The following is a 10,437-nucleotide window of genomic DNA, read 5'->3' on the forward strand; positions in this document are numbered from 1 at the left end:
GGGATTCCAGCATCCCTGAAGTAAATACTTTTCTGGAATAAAGGATGTGCTGTAGCACAAACTCACCTCCTGTCTTAGTAGAGATGAAGCCCTGCAGGTACAGGCAGTACGTGATTTACGGGACAGGAAACACCTCCTGGGACTTGACCTTTACCAGGTAAATAAGAGAATTCCCCAAAAATGCTTCTGGCCACCTAGGCCAAAGACACGCACAAAAAGGCTGTTTCCCACTTTGCCATTGTTCTTGGATGCCTCAGGCCAAAGGTGGCACTGTAGTAATGCCCAGGTCCGAGCAGTCCCTACATGAGCACTTGGATTGCACTCCCTGTCTCCAAACAGCACTGGGCTTTGGTCCTGCACGGGGGCTCCAGTGACCTTTGCTGCCTTGCTCCATAGTGTGCTTTCCAATAGTTTTTCCTGTACTGAAGATCAGTGCCAATGATGCGAGTTAATATTGAGGAATCACGGAATACCTGGGTTAGAAGGAACCTTAAAGCCCACCCAGCCCCAACCCTATTGTGGGCTGGCTGCCCCCCACCACTAGCTTAGGCTGCCCAGGGCCCCATCCAGCTTCTCTTTAGCACCTCCAGCGTTGAGACACTCATCTGGGATTGCTGTGAGCCAAGTGCAACACCTTGCATTTGGTCTTATCGGTGTCAGGAACAACTCCAGCTTCCACCCTGAAATGACTTAATTAGGGTCTCTGACTTCAGCCAGCCATGCCTCCCATTTGTAACGTGTGCAGTGGGATCCATGACATCTTATCTTCTATGGATACGTGGCTTGGATCAGGGTTCTCTAATGTCTGGTAAGCTGCTCGTGCTGAATGGAACACCTCCTCTCGTGGGATATTTATAGCATCCTGCTCTCCCACGCAGATTGTCTGGTGTCTAATAGTGGATGATGCACTACGGTTTGCAAGGTGCTAATAATCTCTCTCCTCTGTTTGACAGTCTGTTCCCATGAGATTTATAGACTCTGACTGTCCCTGAGACCTCTGCCTCTCTGTCAGATCAGGCTGAAATCTGTTCTCAGTGTCAGAAGCTGCTGCCAAGCGGGCAGGGGATGGACTGATGCATGTGTTTCAGAACTCAGGCACAGAGCTGGGGGCAATAGGAGCTCTGATTTCCAACTTGTGGGTTCACGAAGGTGAGCATCCAGGAGAAGCACCGTGCCTGCAGCCATCCTGCACAAGATGCCATGCTGAGGGACACTCATGGGCTGCTGTATGGGAACTGCTGAGTCACGGCCTGAACCTCTGATTGATCACCTGAGGTGAGCCATGAGTCAGCCAGAGGAGCACAGGTGAAGGCAATTCACCTGTGCTGCTGGAAGGGGTGGAGCCAGGCTCCACCCCTCCTGGACCTATTTAAGAGCTGGCTACCAGAGGGGAAGGATCTCTTCTGGAGATCCTCCTCTTTGATATCTTCTAGTGAGCTCAACCCAAGGGTAAGCTCTTCTACTTATTCTCTTTTGTGATCCCTGTTTGCTGTGCCTTACTCTTTTGATTATATTGTAATTATAACATCTTGGTTATACATATTGCAATTATAACATCTTGGTTATACACTTGGCGAGCCAGGCAGGCTGAATATTCTAAAATTAACATGTCTTTCCTGTGGAATTTCTATAAATGGGTCAAGGGGGAGAACAATACTCCCCTAGAGAAAATGATTCCAGGGCAGATCCCAGGGTTTGAGGGATCGCCCTATTACGAGTTAGCTGCCATCATTGAAAAATGGGGTCCCTTACGTGTTATGGGCAATCTCTCCCCATATCGCATGGCAGACTATTTTCAAGGACTTGGCAAGGACATTCTCATCACCAAAGAAAGACAATTGGCTGCCTCCATGGTGGCATGGCCACTATTAACCGCTTTAAATCATGCGGACTCAAGAAATAATACTTTAGAAACCGAAAATCAACTTTTGAAAGATCGCATTGAAAAGTTAGAGCACGAACTTGGCGTTTTAACGGGGAAGAAGCCAATTCTACATCTTCCTGTAAGCCAAATTCGTAATATTTCAATAAATGATGACCAGGCTCCTGAATCAACAGACTTCGTTGATCAGGACAACAAGGTATCCAAATCAGACCTTGAATGTCCAATTCAAACTGATCCATTGGAGGTCCGTCCTGTGATAACCCAAAAAACAAAAAAAGTACAGGACAGACCGGCAGGGGTGCCACCTGATCAATGGCCCCCTGCCCACACTCATTTACATGTGACAGCTCGGCCATACACAGCAACAGAATTAATGGATTTAGTACAACGATTTCGGCAGAAGCCCAGAGAAAGTGTGCCGGCTTGGTTATTGAGACTGTGGGATTCTGGGGCAGAAAGTGTCGTGGTGAATGGCCCAGAAATATCTAAGTTGGCCACCATGACTGTCCATCCTGCTCTTAGGCAAAGGTTATACGTGGGCAATCAATATCGTGATGAAAACCATTCCATACTGGAATGGTTAATGGCGGCCTGCCGTATGGTATGGCCAAATAAATCAGACATACCGTTACATACAGGTATGTGGTCCTCCATGGAGGACCTTCAGAACTATATCCGTGAACTGGGTGTAAGAGAGGCCATCTATGAAGATACATTTGATGGCCCTGATATGGTTAAATTTTCAGCAGGGATGAGAGATTTAATTCTACAACAAGCTCCCTCCCATCTGTACGGTACCTTAGTTTCAATATTAAATCCCCTTGTAGCATCAGAAGCCGTAGTCCAGCAGGTTGCCCAGTTAGTTGCCGATTTGGGAGAAACAGAACGCCTGCGGACTAGGCGCAATATTCGGTTTTTGGAGGAAGCAGAGGTCCTGCCGGTAAATAAAACCAGAATGCCGGCTACTCGAGCTCCTCGATCGGGACCCATAAGGGTATCCCGAAAACAAATGTTTAATGATTTAATTCGGGCTGGGGTCCAATTTGCTAAGATCGACCGCCAGCCCAATCACGTCCTTCTCCAGCTCTGGAGACAACTAAAGGACAATCAAAAATTCCAGAGCTACCCTAAGAAATCCAGGGTAAGAGCTATAGAAAGGGTTCCAACAACAACATGGAACCTAGAAGATTTTATTGTTCCAAACAGGAAAAAGAAGCCACCTCAGGTGTCTCGGGCCACAATGCCTGAGCCATCAGAAGCAAAAGAACTGGCCCTAGCACAATTCATGCAGTGACAAGGGGTGTTAGTCCCCGTAGGGCCTCCAGACGGGACCGGAGGCCCTATGTAGAATTAACAATTTATTGGTCCCGAAAAAATATTCAGAGAGTTATGGCATTAGTGGATACTGGAGCAGAAACATCAATTATCTATGGAGATCCAGGAAAATTTCATGGCGACAGAGTGATGATTGGTGGTTTTGGGGGACAGACTATTCCTGTCACCCAAACATGGTTAAAATTGGGGGTTGGGCGTCTCCCACCCCGGGAGTACAAGGTGTCTATTGCCCCAGTCCAAGAATACATCCTGGGCATAGACATTCTATGGGGTCTGGCTCTCCAAACAACTGTGGGAGAGTTCAGACTTCGACAAAGATGTATCAGTATCCGGGCGGTGCAGGCAATATTAAGAGGCCATGCGAAACATGAGCCTGTTTGCCTGCCAAAACCGCGCCGGATTACTAATGTTAGACAGTATAGACTCCCGGGTGGGCAAGATGAAATATCGAGAACGGTGCAGGAATTAGAAAAAGTGGGCATTATAAGACCTGCACACAGCCCGTATAACTCCCCCATATGGCCAGTGCGAAAGTCGGATGGCACATGGAGGATGACAGTAGATTACAGAGAACTAAATAAGGTCACGCCGCCTATTCATGCGGCCGTACCCAATATTGCTTCCCTAATGGACACATTGAGTAGGGAGATAAAAACCTATCATTGTGTCCTAGATCTAGCAAATGCATTCTTCAGTATCCCAATTGCTGAGGAATCGCAAGATCAGTTTGCGTTTACGTGGGGAGGCAGGCAGTGGACCTTTCAGGTCCTGCCACAGGGGTACGTGCATTCACCAACGTATTGTCATAATCTAGTGGCGCGTGACCTGGCTGACTGGAGAAAACCTGATGATGTTAACCTATATCATTATATTGATGATCTCCTGTTGACATCCGACTCACTGGAGGTAGTAGGACAGGCAGCTGATTCATTAACTGCCTATTTGCAACAAAGGGGATGGGCTATAAATCCCCAAAAGGTGCAAGGTCCAGGCCTGTCCGTAAAATTCCTGGGGGTGGTTTGGTCAGGAAAGACCAAAGTGCTACCCAGTGCTGTTATAGATAAGGTTCAGGCATTTCCAGTCCCTACAACATCAAAGCAGCTGCAAGAGTTTCTAGGTATATTGGGTTATTGGCGTTCCTTTATACCTCACCTAGCGCAGCTGCTAAGGCCATTATACAGACTCACAAAAAAGGGGCAGCTATGGGACTGGGGGAAAGCCGAACAGGATGCTTTCCAACAAGCAAAACTGGCAGTTAAACAAGCTCAGGCATTGGGTATATTCGATCCTACCCTCCCAGCCGAGTTGGACGTTCATGTTACTCAAGACGGCTTCGGTTGGGGCCTGTGGCAGCGCCAGAGTTCTGTTCGGACCCCCATTGGTTTCTGGTCTCAGGTTTGGCACGGAGCAGAAGAAAGATACAGTATGATTGAAAAACAGTTATTGGCTGCCTATTCGGCATTACAGGCAGTAGAGCCAATAACTCAGACAGCTGCAGTTATAGTCAAGACCACTCTGCCAATTCAGGGGTGGGTGAAGGATCTGACCCACCTTCCTAAGACAGGGGTGGCCCAAGCACAAACAGTGGCACGATGGGTCGCCTATCTCAGCCAAAGGAGCAGTCTGTCTTCATCCCCCTTGAAAGAAGAACTTCAGAAGATCCTAGGCCCAGTTACATATCACAGTGATGCACCAAAAGAAATACTGGTCGCTCCACCAGAGAAGAGTCCCGTTCACGAGGGAAAATATCCTATCCCTGAAGATGCCTGGTACACAGATGGGTCCAGCAAGGGCAACCCGAGCAAGTGGAGAGCAATAGCATACCATCCTTCCACCGAGACAATCTGGTTCGATGAGGGGGATGGTCAGAGCAGCCAATGGGCAGAACTGCGAGCCGTGTGGATGGTTATAACCAAGGAACCCGGTGATGGTATCCTGAATATCTGCACAGATAGTTGGGCTGTGTACCGGGGGCTCACTCTCTGGATTGCACAGTGGGCCACCCAGGAATGGACTATCCACGCCCGACCGATCTGGGGCAAAGACATGTGGTTAGATATATGGAATACGGTCAAACACAGGACTGTACGTGTCTACCATGTTTCTGGTCATCAGCCCCTACAGTCACCGGGAAACGATGAAGCCGACACATTGGCCCGAGTTCGATGGATTGAGAATTCACCATCTGAGAACATCGCCCGCTGGTTACATCAGAAGCTACGGCATGCTGGACAAAAGACAATGTGGGCAGCTGCTAAAGCATGGGGACTGCCCATACAACTATCTGATATCATCCAGGCATGCCAGGATTGCGACGCTTGCTCCAAGATGAGACCGAGATCGTTGCCCGAAACAACAGCCCATCTTGCTAGGGGACACAATCCTCTCCAGCGATGGCAGGTCGATTACATCGGGCCCCTTCCTCGTTCCGAAGGGGCAAGATATGCCCTGACCTGTGTCGACACTGCAAGTGGGCTACTGCAGGCCTATCCAGTACCGAAAGCAAACCAGGCATATACCATCAAGGCACTCACTAAACTGATGTCTGCCTACGGGACACCTCAAGTCATCGAGAGCGACCAAGGGACTCATTTTACTGGTGCAACGATACAGCGCTGGGCAGAAGAAAATAACATCGAATGGCGATTCCACCTGCCATATAATCCAACAGGGGCAGGCCTCATCGAACGTTATAATGGTATTCTTAAGGCTGCCCTGAAGACAGACTCCCAGTCCTTGCAGGGGTGGACAAAAAGACTGTATGAAACCCTGCGGGACCTGAATGAAAGACCTCGAGATGGCAGACCCAGTGCCCTGAGAATGTTGCAGACGACATGGGCCACCCCGCTTAGGATCCAAATTACGGGCACTGATCATCAGGTAAGACCCCAAATTGGTAATGAAAATAATCTTCTGCTCCCTGCCCCTGAAAACTTAGAGCCAGGTACCCATAAAATAAAATGGCCCTGGAAGGTGCAGGTAGGACCCAAGTGGTGTGGCCTACTTGCACCTTGGGGGAGACTATTGGAGGTGGGAGGCTCAGTAGTCCCTCCAGTAATAGGTACATGGCCTACTGATATTATGGTCAACACTCCGATCTTTATTGCTAAAGGGACCCCCATCATGTCCCTATGGCAGATCAGGACACCTCCTTTGGTGCCTGATATCGTTATGCAGCCGCAGATATCCGGCAAAAAGGTGTGGTACAGGCGGCCAGGACGTGCCCCAGTACAAGCGGAAGTGTTGACCCAAGACAGAAATACGGCCTGTATCTTGCCCTGGAGAGCAGACCTTCCCCTCCTGGTACCTGTAAAACATCTGTATTACTCCCCGTGAGTCTGTGAGCCTTCAGGACCACCGGAAGGAACAAAATGCCATCAAGCGTTCCAGTGTTGCTGTCAGATCACGTACAACACCCGGTGATGGTCTGCATGGGACTGATGGAACATAGAATGGACTTGCACCTCAGGACCTCATGCCTCCAGGCACATCATCGAGCACTGGCCCATAGAAGAGTATGGACATCCACTAATCATCACTTGTCTTGAACTGTACCAACATACGTCGCGATAAAATTGTATAAGCGTCGCGATATACCGGATCTCTGTATTAGGGAAAGCTTACCCTTTTGTTAACCTGATCATTGGTTCACGCCGTGAAGGGGTGGAGTGTATGGGAACTGCTGAGTCACGGCCTGAACCTCTGATTGATCACCTGAGGTGAGCCATGAGTCAGCCAGAGGAGCACAGGTGAAGGCAATTCACCTGTGCTGCTGGAAGGGGTGGAGCCAGGCTCCACCCCTCCTGGACCTATTTAAGAGCTGGCTACCAGAGGGGAAGGATCTCTTCTGGAGATCCTCCTCTTTGATATCTTCTAGTGAGCTCAACCCAAGGGTAAGCTCTTCTACTTATTCTCTTTTGTGATCCCTGTTTGCTGTGCCTTACTCTTTTGATTATATTGTAATTATAACATCTTGGTTATACATATTGCAATTATAACATCTTGGTTATACAGCTGCACTTCGTGTTCCCATCTCCTGCGGTGACCATCACAAGCGGCACAGCCCCTGTGGGAACGGCCCCTGAGGACAATAAACGAGCCAGCCCCGAGCTCCCGGCTGCTGTGAAGAATTGCCTGGCTAAAGGATAATGAATACCGCAGCAGGAGACGGAGCGTTGCTCCGAGGCCATCCATCCCCTTTATCACCCCACTAACAAGCCCCTGAGCGACTTCAGAGAGGCTTCTGCAGAGCAGCTCAATCCCTCACCATGCTGGCAGCTGGGTGCTGGGGGCTCTGCGGGAAACCACAGTGATATCCCACAGAGCAACTGCCAGTGCCGCCTAGGGGTCCATGTAGTGCCAAGGAGGGGCAGAAAAGCCAGGTATTCTTTTTTTTTTTTTTTTTTCCAAAGTACTTTTGGGCCCTGCAGCACACTTTGGAGCACTGCTCTACCCAGCTCCCAGCCTGGCTAAGATTTCTAAGATCTGTACAAGGCCTAGGAGCAGTTTAGTGCTGCTGGCCAGGAGGTGAGTTGGTTCTGCTTCACTTGCAGCACAGCTGAGTCTGTGCATGAGCCCGATGCAGGGCAGAGAGGGCAGGAGTGATGTGCTCTTCCGAAGAGCTAATAAAAGCTGATTTCTCCCATAGCTCCGAGCCAGTGGGAAGCATTAGTGGCTGGCTGAGTGCCTCCCACACTGTGCAGCGTGCTGGGTGCTTGTCCTCCTGCGGAGGGAAAGGCATCTCAGCAAGAGCTCAGGCGTCCCTCCTGGGAGAGCAAACCAGGCACATAGCTGCGCAGCTGGACATGGGAGGCAAGTGGGAGCACGTGGCACAAAATTCCATTTCTGAGCAACTTCTTCTGCCTATGCTCAGGACTTAGGGTGGGAGAAGTACACTCATTGCCTGACTGGTCTCCAAAAAGCCCCAGTGCTGAATGCCTCCATTGAGATGCTTATGTGCAGCAACCCAAGCGTGCTGGTACTCAGTGTGCCCACCTGCCTGAATGTGTCTGGGACACAGCATGCAGTGTGTAGGCACTCAGCAGAGCTAATTGCCAGTAATTGGAAGGCTTTTTTTGTCTCATCTTTCCAGCATTATTTTGTCTTCTCCTCTAGGTTTATCTGTAAGAAGATGCATTTAGCATGGTTCCTGTAAGAACTTCACATCCAGTGCTGGAGGAGGAGAAGGGAAAGCAAACAGAGTTGAGTGTCTTCAGCAATGTAGGTGGTGGGGGAAGGGCAAAAGGCTTGAAAAAAGCTGCAAAGCCATTCAGGAAGGTGCAGAGAGCACAGTGATGGGCAATTAGGTTGTTCCAGGGAGGACAGAAACAGCAGAGCAGTCAGCTGAGACTCCGGAGCTCTCAGATACTCAGTAGCAGTTTTGACTGAGGTCGCTGGGTAGGGCTGGTTGTGTTTCATGCCTCAGTTTCCCCACGGGAGGGTTCGTTTACAGCCTGAAAACATCTGGCACTTTTCCTCCTTTGGCCAGCACCATTGAGTGTTGAATTGAAAGGAAATACAATGCATCACCCTCCTTGTGGGCTGCCACTCTGCCAAGAGTAGTGGAGATTGGCCTTCCATCACAGGGGCTGGGGTGGAAAGAGACCTCCTGGAGCACACAGTGGAGAAATACTGTCATTATCTGAGGAAGAGCTGACAGAGATGGAGCGCTCCTTCACCTCGGCCGCCAGACCTCTGCCCTGCTTGTTGCTAACAGGACGGGGAAGTGCTAACTGAGGAGCTATGCCAGCTGCAGTGCTCAAAGCACTGTCTGCATCCAGATGTGAGAAACAGCTGGGACGGCAAGGCTTTTACAGACTGGTAGGGGTGGCTTTGGTCTTTTTGCTGCCTATCAAAAGCACTTGCCGTTGGGATCAAAGAACCTTTCTCCATACTTCTGATGGGTGCTGGGTTGGGAGACACATGCCTGGATGTGCACCCTGGGGTGGATCAGAAAAGGACCTACTGTAGGGAACATGCTTAGCATGGGGTTGGACTGGATGATCCCCAGAGGTCCTTTCCAACCCCTACAATTCTGTGGATCTGTGATGTCCCTGGCCATGAAGGTCCCAGGATGCAGGAGGCACTGTAACTCTGCTCCCTGCATTGTGTTTTACCAGTGTAACAAGGCTGCCTTTGGGGTGGTGTAGGTTTGAAGGATGCCTTGCCTGCTCCTGTCTCGCAGGTTGTAGGGAAATCATTTTAATTAGCGTGACATGTCCCTTTGTGGGCAAAAAGAAAGAGAAGAAGGAAAGCCAATAGAAACTCCGGCCATTCGGAGTATTTTTAGTTCTTTGCGAAGGACTGTTAACATCTTTCTCAGCTCCCTGAAGACTGCTCTGGCTCTGCAGTTGCCTGCGGTGCTGTGCTGATGCCAGCACACCCTGCATGAAGGTAAGCCAGCCCCTGGGGCTGTGGTTCTGGAGAGCCTCATCCCCATCCTTGCTCTCGGGATGCCCACCAGGCACAGCTCTCAGAGAAGGGGTGAGAAGCTCAGACATAGAGTTTCTACATTGAGGCATCCCCCCCTCCCCTTCCTTTTATGAGCTGAGAGCAGCAAAATTAAAGTAAAACTCAGCTCCTGAGCCTGAACCCTTCACCTGGCTTGTTTTCCCTTTTTTTCTCTGACCATTTTGGTTGGCTGAGTGTCATTGCCAGCCTATTGCTTATGGAGGGAAGGAGACCTGAGAGAGAATAAATCTGGAGGCAATGAGGTTGGAGGGAGGCAAGTCATCTGCTCTGACACTTTTATTGTGGAGCGAGGCTGCTTGGGAGTGAATCTTCCTTGCGGCGTATTCTATGGGATGATGTTGCTCCAGGGATGGCAGTAGCCTTCCCCTAGCCTTCCTGCCCAGCCCTGTGCTCTTCTTCTGGGGCTGGGAATGCACTGGGCTGTAGAGCCACTGGGTGGGTCCTTAGCTTTGGCCATTGTTCCCTTTCTGGGTATTTCAGACTTTCAGTGCTCTGAATGAAGGCTGAATTGTTGGGATGTTTCAGATGGGTCTGGTTTTGCCACCAGAAGAAGCCTTTGATGACTTCAGGCAATGGACACAGGCATCATTTTGGACACAATGAAGCTGTTGGCTTGGGTGTGTGTCTTGTTTTGGAAATGCAGAGGGCACAACAGAGATCCTCTTCGAAGTTGCCTAGGAGAGTGGACGGCCTCAAGGAAAGGTTATCCCCAGCTCCAGGAGGGCAGTTCTGCATGCTCATTAGCA

The sequence above is a fragment of the Lagopus muta genome, chromosome 5 (assembly GCF_023343835.1).
Source record: "Lagopus muta isolate bLagMut1 chromosome 5, bLagMut1 primary, whole genome shotgun sequence".
NCBI lineage: Eukaryota > Metazoa > Chordata > Aves > Galliformes > Phasianidae > Lagopus > Lagopus muta.